We start from the raw sequence: 13076 nt of genomic DNA, 5'->3' as shown, positions 1-13076 counted from the left end.
TAAACTAACCGAGGTGGATGTAGCATCAATTTGAGGGTGAGAGCTAAGCGATCTAACACCGCTGATCGCTCAGTTCTCAGAGCTCCCTGAGCGGAGAACTGGTGACTAGGGATGAGCTTCGACGAACGATCGAACATGAGTTCGACTCGAACATCGTATGTTCGATCGTTCGTCGAAATACGAACAAAACGGGTCGTTCGCGCCCAATTCGAGTTACGTTTCACAGACCATAATTCACTGTGGCATCGCTGGCTGATGATTGGCCAAGCATGCACTATGACTCGCATGCTTGGCCAATCATAGCTTGCAAAAAACGGAGAGCCATAATTGGCCAAAGCCAGGGTGGCTTTGGCCAATTATGGCTCAGGGGGTTTAGTACACGCCCCCACACTATAAAAGGCCGCCTGCAGGTCGGCCTTGTGTAGTGTGTTGCGGTGGTTAAGAGAGGACAGAGAGAGTGTCATTTTTTGCAGGTAGATAGAGCAGGCAGGCAGGCTAGTCAGTTAATCAGTTAATGTTACAGTGTGTAGAGGATATATATATATCCCAGGTGTTGTGTATATATTTATACACTGTATAGTTTAGCTAGATCAGTTCTTCCTAATTTACTGGCAGGCAGGCGATTGTGCTAGCTGCAGTATTCTTACATGTTTTATTGCCTGTGTCCTCTATAGTTTGCACCTAAATATTCAGGAGCAGTGATTTTAATGATGCTTATATATATTAAAAAAAAAAAAAAAAATGAAAAATTCCTTTAAATATTGTACCTGCTGGGTGTCTATAGTTTGCCTGTGAAAACGTCTTTGAGAACCCCGGTCTTGCCCCAGGGAACATGTATCAATGGAAACAAAGTTTTAAAAACGGTAGTTTTTTCAGGACTCCTGAAAAAAACTACTGTTTTTAAAACTTTTTTTTCCATTGATACATGTTCCCTGGGGCAAGACCCGGGTTCTCAAAGACGTTTTCCGACAATAACTTGCATATTAGGCTTTAAAATGAGCACTTTTGAATTCGAACGTTCGAGTCCCATAGACGTCAATGGGGTTCTAAATGTTCGCGTGAACGTTCGGTCCGTTCGAAGGTTCTGGTGCGAACCGAACGGGGGGTGTCCGGCTCATCCCTACTGGTGACTGTCAGTCATTGACTCTCTACTCTGCCCTCACTGGAGCGCTGGGCTGTGAAGGGGGCGGGAGCGGCCAGCTCAGGCTCTCAGCGGCTCACTGAGAGGCTGAGTCGGGTGCCGGTCCAGGCATGTGGGCGAATCCCGACCATATTGTCGCAATCTTTCCTGAGCCTGGACCGGGTCTGTGACGTCAGCTAACAGCAGACTTCAGCCTGAAAATAAGTTACAGGAGTGCAGAATGAACTGCACTCCTGTGATCCACAGGAGAAGTACAGCCAAACAAGCTTCGCCTATACTTCTCCTTTAATGATTTATCAGTCAACACCTAACTGCATAACCTGGCTTTAAAACTTGAGCGCTGCATTACAGGAAAATTTAACTAGGTTGCCCACCTTTCCTTTTGGTCCCAACACTTATGGGTTCTAATAATGTGACATTTGTTGGACGAATGTCACAGACTTTTGTGCATGCTGCGTGAATTCTGTCTGTAATTTTTAGCTCCATCTAGTGGCCAATATGCGGTATAGTTTTCTGAAATACCTCAATGAGAAAATATACCGCACTTTTGACCACTAGATGGAGCTAATGATCATAGGGATTACTCTATTAGAGAAACGATGAATGTGTTTGACGTTCATTCAACCAATATTTTAAGAGCCCCCAAGTGTCACCAAAGGATGCAAGGGGAGCAGCAAGGGACACACTGCACTGGAACCGGCTCCCATTTTCCTAAAATAATCCAGGTGCTTTACAAATGAAGTGCCAAAGGTTGCATCATAACGTGCTGGGAGATCCTGACACCTCCATGTGCATTCTGATCAGCTGCATGGTATGATTCCCATATCTCCTGGAGAATGGCAAAACCAGGTGTGTTACTATCTCCTCGATTTAGCAGATTCTAAGTCTCTGCCAGTGGCGGTTTGTCCATAGAGGGCGCTGGAGCACCGCCCCCTCTGGCTCTCGCCCGCCACTGAGTCTAATAACATACATTCATGCATTGCATGAATGTATGTTATTGTTGCCAGCTTCCGCTGGTCTATTCAGAGATGGCCGGAACTTGAGCGCCGGTCACCTGAATAATGGCAGCTGGTTGGCTGTGCGGAAATGCCTATAAGAGCCAGCGGCTCCCGGATGTCTTATCCTCGGAACGTACGGGGGGGTGCGTTCCTTGGATAAGACTGACGGCCGTCTCAGCCAATCAGGTTCCCTGATTCTGGTTATCGGTAACCTGATTGGACGAAGCGTCACCAAGGCGGGAGAAGACATCGAGGGACGTGGAAGGAGTAAGGTAAATGCATTTTACAGGGCACAGTGGCGACAATGGGCACAGGCATCAATGGGCACAGTGGTTACAAAGGGCACAGTGGCATCAAGGGGCACAGTGGTGACAAAGGGCACATTGGCGACTAAGGGCACAGTGGCATCAATGGGCACAGTGGTGACAAAGGGCACAGTGGTGACAAAGGGCACAGTGGTGACAAAGGGCACAGTGGTGACAATGGGCACAGTGGTGACAATTAAAGGGCACAGTGACATGTACAGTGGCAACAATGGGCACAGTGGCGACAATTAAAGGGCACAGTGGTGACAATTGGCACAGTGGTGACAATTGGCACAGTGGCGACAATTGAGGGGCACAGTGGCTGCGTTTGATGGCATGACACAGTGGTGACAATTGATGGCACAGTGGCTGTGTTTGATGGAATGGCACAGTGGCTGTGTTTGATGGCATGGCACAGTGACTGCGTTTGATGGCATGGCACAGTGATTGCGTTTGATGGCATGGCACAGTGGCTGCGTTTGATGGCATGGCACAGTGACTGCGTTTGATGGCATGGCACAGTGACTGCGTTTGGTGGCATGGCACAGTGGTGCGAATTGATGGCACAGTGGCTGCGTTTGATTGCATGGCACAGTGGTGAAAATTGATGGCACAGTGGCTGCGTTTGATGGCATTGCACAGTGGTGACAATTGATGGCACAGTGACTGCGTTTGATGGCATGGCACATTGGCGACAATTGATGGCACAGTGGCTGCGTTTTGATGGCATGGCACAGTGGTGACAATTAATGGCACAGTGGCTGCAATTTGATGGCATGGCACAGTGGTGACAATTGATGGCACAGTGGCTGCGTTTGATGGCATGGCACAGTGGTGCGAATTGATGGCATAGTGACTGCGTTTGATGGCATGGCACAGTGGTGACAATTGATGGCACAGTGGCTGCATTTGATGGGCACAGTGAGGCTGCAATTTTTTCTTTTTTTTTTTTTCGTTTGCCCCCCCCCCCCCAAAAAAAAATTGAGCACCAGCCGCCACTGGTCTCAGCTATGTGGCATCTGTATGTATCATTGTTGTATCCAGCAGCCAGCTCCTATCAGCAAAGGCGCAATGCTCAAAGCTCCTCTCCAATCCCTCTACCAGATGCCGTACAACTTCAAGACCCATCTTATAGCTGCACTACAAGGCCACAGGCCAGGCACTAGACATGTGCAGTTCGTTTCGTTCTGAATTTTTTTTTTTTTTTTCAATTTCTTTCTTTCTTTCTTTTTTTCAAAATAAATTTCCCTTTTCATTTGTACAAAACATGGGAAATAACAATCATCTTAACAAATATAAGTAAATAAATCCAAATACAAATACATTATTCAGAAATGTGGATGTATTCGAATTTCCGAACTACCATAGTAATGCATTTGAACGAATCCGAAACAACGAATCAAAATTTTGGACGAATTTTGAATTCAAATCGTTTTCTAATTGAATTCTAATCGTTTTCAGAAGAGGATAAAATAGAATACAAAATAAAGGAATAGAATAGAAAATAATATAATACAATATAATAGAAAATAATATAATAGAGTAAAACAGAACAGAATATAAAAGAAAAGAAACAATTAGAATAGGAAAAAAAGGGGATAGAATAGAAAATAAAAGAATAGAGTAAAACAGAACAAAATAGAATAGAAAATAAAAGAACAGAATAAAATAAAATAAAATAGAATAGAAAATACTTTGTGTCGGAAGAGCGGGAGGATGGGAATTAAATAGGGGAGATAGGAAGACCCCAATCGTAGGAATGTGATTGTTTGGTTCCTTTTTGTTTTGCTTGTTTTCCTTTTCTCTCTTCCTTTCCTTCCTCTCTCTAGAGAGGAACAAATAGAGAGATTGTACTGTGATAAATTTTTTTGGAATGTATTTGGATCTATTTACTTATATTTGTTTAGATGATTGTTATTTCCCATGTTTTGTACAAATGAAAAGGGAAATTTATTTAAAAAAAAAAAAGGAAAATAAAGAAATTGAAAAAAAAAGAAAATGAAGGAATAGAATAGAAAATAGAAACGAATAGGATTGAATTAAAAGAATATAACAATATAGCAGTTTTACGAAGTCTGAATTTTTTAATAGAATAAAATAGAATATAACCACCTTCTGAAATTAGAATTTCAAATCGAATACATTCGAAATGGAATAGAATAGAAAATAAAATAATAGAATAGAAGAGAATAGAAATGAATAAACAATAGAAAAGAATAGGGTAGGATAGAAAGAATATAACAATGTAACCGTTTTCAGAAGTTTGAATTACGAATAGAATAAATTCGAATTTCGAATAGAATAAATTCAAATTTCGAATAGAATAAATTTAAATTAGAATAGAATACAAAAGAATAGAATATAATAGAGTAAACCAAAACAGATTAGAAATTAAAACAATAGAAAAAATGGTAATAGAAAAAAAGGATAGAATAGAAAATAAAAGAATAGAGTAAAACTGAACAAAATAGAATAGAAAATAAAAGAACAGAATAAAATAAAATAGAATAGAAAATAAATGAATAGAATAGAATGGAATAGAATAGAATAGAAAATAGAAAATAATGGGATTGAATAGAAAGAATATAACAATATAGCAGTTTCACGAACTCTGAATTTCAAATAGAATAAAATAGAATATAACCATCTTCTGAAATTCGAATTTCAAATAGAATAAATTCGAATTGGAATAGAATAGAAAAGAATAGAAAATAAAATAATAGAATAAAAGATAATAGAAAATGAACAAACACTAGAAAATAATAGGGTAGAATAGAAAAAATATAACAATGTAACCGTTTCCCAAAGTTTGAATTTCGAATAAAATTAATTCAAATTTCAAATAAAATACATTTAAAATTTCAAATAGAATAAATTCAAATTTCAAATAGAATAAATTCAAATTTCAAATAGAATAAATTTAAATTAGAATAGAATACAAAAGAATAGAATATATAGAGTAAAACAGAACAGATTAGAAAATAAAAGTATAGAAAAAAATAATAGAAAAAAGGGATAGAATAAAAAATAAAAGAATTGAGCAAAACAGAACAAAATAGAATAGAAAATAAAAAAACTCAATAATATAAAATAGAAAACAAAGCAATAAAATTGAATAAAAAACAGAAAAAATAGTATACAATAGAAAGAATATAATAATGTAACCGTTTTCCGAAGTCTGAATTTCAAATAGAATAAAATGGAAAAGAACAATCTTCTGAAATTCGAATTTCGAATAGAATAAATTGGAATTGGAACAGAACAGAAAAGAATAGAATAGAAAATAAAATAATAGAATGGAAGAGAATAGAATCGAATAAACAATAGAAAAGAATAGGATAGACTAGAAAGAATATAACAATGTAACAGTTTTCAGAAGTTTGAATTTAGAATAGAATACATTTTACTTTCGAATAGAATAAATTTGAATTTGAAGAGAATACAAAAGAATATAATATAATACAAAAGAATATAATATAATAGAAAAGAACAGAATAGAAAATAAAAAGATAGAATAGAAAAAAACAATAATATAGAATATAAAGAAAATAACCATCTTCCAAAATTCGAATTTCGAAAAAATTTGATGTCAAATGGAATGCGATTTGAATTAGAATGGAATTAGAAAAATTTTAATCAATTCGAATTTGAATAAAATGAATTCCGAAAACAAATTAAACAAATTTATGTAAATAGCGAATGGAAACAAAATGAAACACATTTTTTTATTCTGCACATGTCTACCAGGCACATCCGATGCTGAATATCTTCATTTATTGAAAGGCCGCTGGTTTTCTACCAGACCCCAAACTCCTACGTGTTTTACTAGGGCCAGATTCACAGAGATCTGCGGCGGCGTAACGTATCGTCTTTACGTTACACCGCCACAACTTTTCAGCGCAAGTGCCTGATTCACCAAGCACTTGCGTGTAAACTTACGGCGGTGTAACGTAAAGCCGTCCGGCGCAAGCCCGCCTAATTCAAATGGGGCGTGTACCATTTAAATTAGGCGCGTTCCAGCAACCGAATGTTCTGCGCATGCTCCGTTTGGAAATTTCCCGCCGTGCTTTGCGCGAAATTACGGCGCCCCGATGTGTTTTTTGAACGGCGACGTGCGTAATGTACTTTCGTATTCCCGGACGTCTTACGCCAATTTTTTTTTTTAATTCTACGCGGGAACGACGCCCATACTTTAACATGGCTGTTCTAAATCTAAGCCATGAAATAGCAGGCCTAAGGCCCCATACACACGAGAGGATTTATCCGCAGATACGGTCCAGCGGACCGTATCCGCGGATAAATCCTCTCGAGGATTTCAGAAGATTTCTATGCGATGGCGTGTACACACCATCGCATTGAAATCCTCTGCCGATGACGTGTCGCGCCGTCGCCGCTATTATGACGCGGCGACGGGCGCGACGCTGTCATATAAGGAATTCCACGCATGCGTCAAATCAGTACAGACGAGCGGATCCATCCGTTGGAATGGATTCCAGCAGATGGATTTGTTGAGCATGTCAGCAAATATCCATCTGCTGGAAATCCATCCCAGGGGAGATTTATCTGCGGATAAATATCCGACGGAGTGTACACACCATAGAATCTATCCGCAGAAACCCATTTGATGGGATTTATCTGCGGATAGATTCTATGGTGTGTATGGGGCCTAAGTTTGCGACGGGAAAAGCCGACTAGTGACGACGTAAGAGAATGCGACGAACGCGCGTACCTTCGTGGATCGCCGTAAACAGCCGACTCAGGAAACGACGCAAACTCCACCCAGCGGCCGCCGGAGAATTACACCTACGATCCGAAGGCGTACGAAGCCGTACGCCTGACGGATCTATGCCAAAAGCCGTTGTATCTTGGTTTGAGGATTCCAAATAAAGATACGACGCGGCAAATTTGAAAATACGCCGGCGTATCAGTAGATACGCCAGCGTATTTCTGCTGTGAATCTGGCCCCTAAAGTGGATGTAAACCTCAGACTTGAAATATGAACAAAGCATATCCCTCTATAGAGTGTATTTGTCTCAAGCCAGAGCACTAAGTGTAATTTCTGTGTGCTGCTTTGTTCCTCTGCTCTCTGCATGAGTCACTTCTGACAAGTTTTCCTGACACCAAGAGAAAAAAGGTGACAGGAGAGTGAGCTCCAGTAGAGCCTCAGCTCTATTCCAAGTGTGACGGGGGGGGGGGGGGGTCCCTTCCTTCCTTCCTTCCAATCAGCTCTCCTCACTGAGCTCTGCAGAGTGTAACTTCAGCTCTCCACCCTTTTTTTTGTGAATTCTCAGACAAAAAAATCGAATTTTCCCTGCAAGCTTTTTTTATTTTGTATGATGAGGCCACAATGTAGTGTGGCACGGGGAACAAGAGATTTTTTTAAATAAATTCTGGTGTTTTCTTCCACAGACTTTGGATAGAAGTAACAGGTGTGGAAAAATTGGTCTTTAGGTGTCGGTATAGGCGTCTTCACATAACCCTATAGAGCAGTGGTCTCCAAACTGCGGCCCGAGGGCCGGATGTGGCCCTTTGCTTGCCTTTATCCGGCCCTTGGGGCACTATCCCTCCCACTGATACGAGACACTATTCTGCCATCTGACACCGACAATGGAGCACCATTTCTCCCACTGACACAACTAATAGAGCACCATTCTTCCCTATGATACCAGCAACAGGGCACTATTCCTCCCCTAATACCAGATGTTTACTAACAATGATGCCAGGAAAATTTCCACTCCTGCTGGCCAAAGTCCGGCCCTCCAAGAGTCTGAAGGACAAAAAAACGGCCCTTTGTTTAGAATGTTTGGAGACCCCTGCTATAGAGGTACTCTTGATGAAAGTAAGAACTGGCCTTGCTGTCAAAAATTTAAATGATATGTACCTGTCAAACAGGTGTGGAAAAATTGATCTTTGGGTGTTAATTGTGCCCATTAAACCTACACCAAAAAATTGTTCCAGATTAAATCAACACCCACAACGCTAGGCAGCCTAGAAGTCCTGCAAATATTACACATCCCAAAAACACTTAGGGCCAGATTCACAGAAGAAGTACTTTCAAATTTGCCGCGTTGTATCTTTAGTTTGAATTCTCAAACCAAGATACGACGGCTTCTGCCTTCTATCTGACAGGCGTACGGCTTCGTACGCCTTCGGATCGTAGGTGTAATACTTCGGCGCCCGCTGGGTAGAGTTTGCGTCGTTTTCCGCGTCGGGTATGATAATTAGCTGTTTACGGCGATCCACGAAGGTACGCGTGGTCGTCGCATTCTCTTACGTCGTCGCTAGTCGGCTTTTCCCGGCGTATAGTTACAGCTGCTATTTCTTGGCTTATATTTAGACTTGCCATGTTAAAGTATGGCCGTCGTTCCCGCGTCAAATTTAATTTTTTTTTTTGCGTAAGTCGTCCGTGAATAGGAAAGGACGTAACGCACATCGCCGTTCAAAAAATGACGTCAGTGCGAGGTCATTTCGCGCAAAGCACGGCGGGAAATTTCAAAATGGAGCATGCGCAGTACGTTCGGCGCGGGAACGCGCCTAATTTAAATGATACACGCCCCATTTGAATTAGGCGGGCTTGCGCCGGACGGATTTACGCTACGCCGCCGCAAGTTTACAGGCAAGTGCTTTGTGAATCAAGCACTTGCCCGTAAAACTTGCGGCGGTGTAACGTAAATGCAATACGTTACGCCACCAGAATTCTACCTGAATCTGGCCCTTAATGAGCATCAGGAGCTTCATAGCTGCTGGTAATCCAGGATTGATTTATTTTGATAAATGTCAGACAGTCCACGGAGTCTGTGGACAGACACATTTTATTATCAGTAACAAAACCTCCAGCAGCACTGAATGCAGCACTGAATGTCCTTTCGGAAAGCGCGCTGGATTCAGGGCAGCCCAGCAGCTCAATTGCACACTGGGCAAGTTCTGGCCAGTGGTCTATTCTCATGACCCAGTAAGCCAGTGGATCGTCGACTGGGAAGCAGACGCTGCTGATGGGATGTGGAAGCTAACAGCGCTGGACGGCGAGGATTAAAAAAAATCGTGAAATGCATCACTTAGGCGGCCAAGTTCTGAGACTTTCTCCTTGTAATGGTGGTCAAGGAGGGTTGCCAACCAATAGTGATCCTTTTCCTTTACACCAGGGGTCTCCAAAATGCGGCCCAAGGGCCGGATGTGGCCCTTTGCTAGCCTTTATCCGGCCCTTGGGGCAGTATTGCTCCCAATGATATGAGGCACTATTCCTCCCAATGACAGCAACAATGGGGCTCTCTTTCTTCCACTAATAGCAATGATGGAGCACTATTCCTCCTCCTAATGCCCACCAACACTGGGGCCATGTTTATTCTCACTGATGCTCGGCCCTGGGGCATTTTCTACCCCCATTGGTCAGAATCCATCCCCCCCTGAAGTCTCAAAGACAGTAAACTGGCCCTTTGCTTGAAAAGTATGGAAACCCCTGCTTTACACCATGTATTCTTGGCTTCTTTCTCAGGTTTTGAAGCATGAGGGAGCCCATGCAGAGGCATGAGAAACAGACTCTCATTCATTTTGATAAATGTCAGACAGTCCACGGAGTCTGGACAGACGCATTTTTTATCAGTAACAAAACCTCCAGCACAAAACCTCCTCAGGGTCACTGAGGATTACCCACTTCAGTCCCAGAAGGATTTGCCCCCTAATGACCAGGCCATTTTTTGCGATACGAGACTGCGTTACTTTAGCTGACAATTGCGTGGTCGTGCGACGTTGTACCTAGATAAAATGGTTGCCTTTTTCCCCACATATAGGGGCAGATCCACGTACCTGCGCGTAATCTTCCGCCGGGCGCAGCGTATCTAAGATACACTGCGCCGCAGTAACTTTTCTTTTTTTTCCGAATCCTCAAAGAATTTGCCCGGTAAGTTACAGCGGTGTAGTGTATCTTTGGCGGCGTAAGGGCGCGGGATTCAAATGGATGTAATGGGGGCGTGTTTTATGTAAATGCATTGTGACCTGACGTAAACGTCATTTTTTTTTTAACTGCGCATGCGCCGTCCGTGGGGGTATCCCAGTGCGCATGCTCGAAATTAACTCGGAACAAGCCAATGCTCACGACGGTCACGTCATTCTACGCAAATCCCTATTCGCGAACGACTTACGCAAACGACATAAAAAATTCAAAATTGTACGCGGGAACGACGGCCATACTTAACATTGAGTACGCCACCATATAGCAGGTTTAACCATACGCCGGAAAAAGCCGAACGCAAACGACGTAAACATAATGCGCCGGCCGGACGGACGTTCGTGGATCGCCGTAACTAGCTAATTTGCATACTTGACGTGGAATTCGACGGAAACGCCACCTAGCGGCCGCCGAAAAATTGCAGCTTAGATCCGACGGCATACTAAGACGTACGCCTGTTGGATCTATCCGAGATGCCGTCGTATCTTGTTTTGTGGATACAAAACAAAGATACGACGCGCAAAATTTAAAAAATTACCCGGCGTATCTTGAGATACGCCGGTGTAATACCTTTGTGGATCTGCCCCATAGAGTTTTCTGTTGGTGGTATTTAATCGCCATTGCGTTTTTATTTTTTGCACTATAAACAAAAAAAAGATAGACAATTTTGAAAAAAAAAACACAATATTTTTATTTTCTGCTATAAGACACACCAATTAATAATAAAAAATAAAATATAATTTCTTCATCAATTTAGGCCAATTTGTATTCTTCTACATATTTTTGGTAAACAAAGATTGGTTCGTGCGAAAGTTATAGCGTCTACAAAATAGGGGATAGATTTATGACATTTTTATTATTTTTTTTTACTAGTAATCACGGTGATCAGTGATTTTTTGCGAGACTGCGACATTGCGGTGGACAGATCGGACACCTAACTGACATTTTTGACACCTTTTTGGGAACCAGTGACATTATTACAGTGATCAGTGCTAAAAATATGCACTGTTATTGTACTAATACTTCATATTCCCATCGCACACTTTCCTGGATCCGCTCTTGGGTTTGGGTGCCTCGTAGCAACAACCAGCTGTATACTGGTACACGTTACAGTAGAAATATTTGCCAGCACACCATGGAACGACGTAAATGGCGTCCAAACAGATGTTTTATTGCATGATCACAACACAAAGAAAGTGCAAAGTTTCGGAGCCGCGTAGGGCCCCTTCGTCAGGCACGCCCTCCGCCGCTTACCAGAGCCGTCAGCAGCGGCGGAGGTGATCGGGTCCTTCCTTCTGCTCGGCCTGGATACTCCATAGCATAGCAGGGCAGAAGCGAAGTCAAAACTTCACTTCCGCCCATGTTTCTTAAAGGGACATTTTCTTGTTGTCATTTTTTTTCTTTTTTTTGCATTTTAGTCTAAATATGAGATGTGAGGTCTTTTTGACCCCAGATGTCATATTTAAGAGGACCTGTCATGCTTTTTTCTATTACAAGGGATGTTTACATTCCTTGTAATAGGAATAAAAGTGACCCATTTTTTTTTGTGTAAAAATTAATTAAACAAATAAAAAGAAATAAGAAAACAAAAAACATTTTTTTTTAAAGCGCCCGTCCTGACAAGCTCGCGCGCAGAAGCGAACGTATACGTGAGTAGCGCCTGCATATGAAAACGGTGTTCAAACGACACAAGTGAGGTATCACCGCGATCGCTAGAGCGAGAGCAATAATTATAGTCCTAGACCTCCTCTGTAACTCAAAAGATGCAACCTATAGAATTTTTTTAAACGTCGCCTATGGAGATTTTTAAGGGTAAAAGTTTGACGCTATTCCACGAGCGGGCACAATTTTGAAGCGTGACATGTTGGGTATCATTTTAAAAAAATTGGGCTAACTTCACTGTTATCTTATTTTGTAATAAAAAAAAGTGAATTTTTTTAAAAAAAGTGCGCTTGTAAGACCACTGCGCAAATACGGTGTGACAAAAAGTATTGCAATGATCGCCATTTTATTCTCTAGGGCATGGGTGCTCAACCTGTGGCTCTCCAGCTGTTGCGGAACTACAATTCCCATGAGGCATTGCAAGCCGCTGACGGGTACAAGCATGTCTCCCAAAGGCTGAGGCATTATGGGAATTGTAGTTTTGCAACAGCTGGAGAGCCACAGGTTGAGCACCCATGCTCTAGGGTGTTAGAAAAAAAATATATAATGTTTGGGGGTTTTAAGTAATTTTCAAATCAAATTTCAAAAACAGGCAAGGTCCTTAAGTGGTTAAGTTCCTTTTTCCTAATCGATATACAGCTGTCACATGCCCCAGCTCTCTCCCAGCCTGTCTGCAGGGAAACATAAGCAGGAGGAGTTTCTAGTCCTCTGCTGCTGATTACATCAAAAAGAAAAAAAAAAAGAAAAAATTAAAAGAAAAACAGCCTTTGCAATACAGAGTAAAAATAAATAAATTAATATCAATAAACTGTTATAAATTGTCATACAAATATATATATGAAATCAAATATTTATTATCTTTTGGCAATAACATGGCGTGGGCAGATTTCTGCCAGGCACAGGCTGTGCCACGCCCCTCCAGCCTGTGTTTTAGAATAAGAGGGCGGTGAAGCCTTTATCAATCTACATTTAATATCCCGCCCCCATTGGCCCGGATTCAGAATAACTTTCGCCGACGTATCAGT

Source organism: Rana temporaria, chromosome 1, assembly GCF_905171775.1.
Source record: "Rana temporaria chromosome 1, aRanTem1.1, whole genome shotgun sequence".
Lineage (NCBI taxonomy): Eukaryota > Metazoa > Chordata > Amphibia > Anura > Ranidae > Rana > Rana temporaria.
Note: the sequence above shows the minus strand (reverse complement) of the source record.